Genomic DNA, 1983 nt, shown 5'->3' on the forward strand with positions numbered 1-1983 from the left:
AATACAGTAATAGAGCTGGTGAGACAGCTCAGTGGTTAAGAGCACTGATTGTTCTTCCAAAGATCCTGAGTTCAAACCCCAGCAACCACATGGTAGCTCACAACCATCCATAATGAGACCTGATGCCCTCTTCTGGTGTGTCTGAAGATAGCTACAGTGTAGTTACATATAACAATAAATAAATCTTTAAAAAAATACAGTAGCAAAAATCTTATCTAGCAAATAGGCAGGAGTAGGTCCAATAAAATAAGTGAGTGGTCAAGCACTGGCAGATAAATAAAGATATGAACTAAAATATGATCTAGGATGTGAATTTTTAATATTATTCTGAGATTTGAAATTATTAGGAAGTTATGTGATAACATTATTTTAACTAGGACACCCTGGTTTTGGTAGAGAACGTACTGGATCAATAAGCAAGATTAGAAGCCAGAGTTTAGCTTTTCTCACATGGCAAGGTTTTCAACAAGGCTGATGTAAGGTTCAGGAAATGAACACATTTCAAATCTAGAATGACAAAGAATTGTAGCTAATCTTGGACTTAGGTTGGAGAAGAAAGTGCACTGTCAAGAAAGACATTAAGTTTTTTCACATGATGATCTGAAATAATTCCATTCCAAACTAAAATTGTTACCTGGTATGGCAAATTGGATTATACAGATGAAAATAAACTAATATTGAAGTGGGTATTTTCTTGACTACCATGTCAGGCTCAGTTTTGAATCAGAGAGGAAGAAGGATGCTATAGAGGATCCAGGGTGCAAAGAGACCCTGAAACGTGGAAAATGATATGGCAATATATTGTACTGACAGCTGCCAATAAAATCCTGTCCTGCTGACACCAGGATTCCAGATACACTTCAGAATTCTGATCTAGAGAATAGTAAAGACCAAATGTTCAATATTTTAAGACACAAAATTGTATCATAATTTGATACAGGGGAATGATGAAACTAATGTGGGAGATAATATAAAAAGTAAAGAATATTAAGGATCTTGGAATGAAAAAAAAAGTCTGTCTGACTCTATAATCTGAATGAAAATCAAAAACTTCAACATGACTTCATTGACCTAAACAATGTACTTTTGTCTACAAATATTTCAAATGGATGTTCAAAACAACAAATATATAGGACAAGAATATTTGTTACCTTTGAGTTTAACCATATTACCCACTTCCTCTTCTTCTTAAATCTAAACAATGAAGCCCATAAACTGTCTTGCAGATTCATTTATAGAAAGAAGTTTACTGAAGAGAAATAGGTATCATCCTCAAATATTTTTGCTGAACCTGCTTATAAATTATATACTTTGAATAGCACAATTTGAAAATAGACAATGCTCACATACATAGTTATTGTTTAAACCCTTAGATAAAATTATCTCAAGTTGTCTGCACTAATGTACTTTCCATAAGAACTTTCCCTTTCTCTGGTACCCCCTTCTCATGCCTGCACTTAATTCTAAAGCATTAAGCATCCTTTACCTCCCTTTTAATAACTTGATTATTTTGATTCATGACACCTCTACCCTGAAATTCTTTCCTATGAAATTTGGCTTTATCTAAGTTAAAGTTCTTGAAATGAGAATTATTCAAGGTACTGGTTTGGCTTTAGCTGACTAAAGTATTTGCCAATTAATATTTGGTTTAAACAACTGAAATGATAGACATATGAGCAACCCTGGGAAGAAATGAATTTTAGACATTTGCATGGAAGTCAAGATTGGAATATGACAACTATGAGATTATTTTGGTAATATCAAAGTTGAGATGAAAAATCGATTATGAACCCCATAATTCCACAAGAAGAGGTTTTCTGCTAGAGAAATGTATTTGAATGCAATCAGTATATTTGTTTAGTTTTTAATTAGTGAGTCAGTAGATAGCTAGATAGACTATAAATGTAACTGAACAAAATAAGTCAACATACCAAACCCTCATTCTTACAAGGTTCAGATGTGAAACTTGGTACAACTCAAAAA

The sequence above is a fragment of the Mastomys coucha genome, unplaced genomic scaffold, assembly GCF_008632895.1.
Source record: "Mastomys coucha isolate ucsf_1 unplaced genomic scaffold, UCSF_Mcou_1 pScaffold16, whole genome shotgun sequence".
NCBI lineage: Eukaryota > Metazoa > Chordata > Mammalia > Rodentia > Muridae > Mastomys > Mastomys coucha.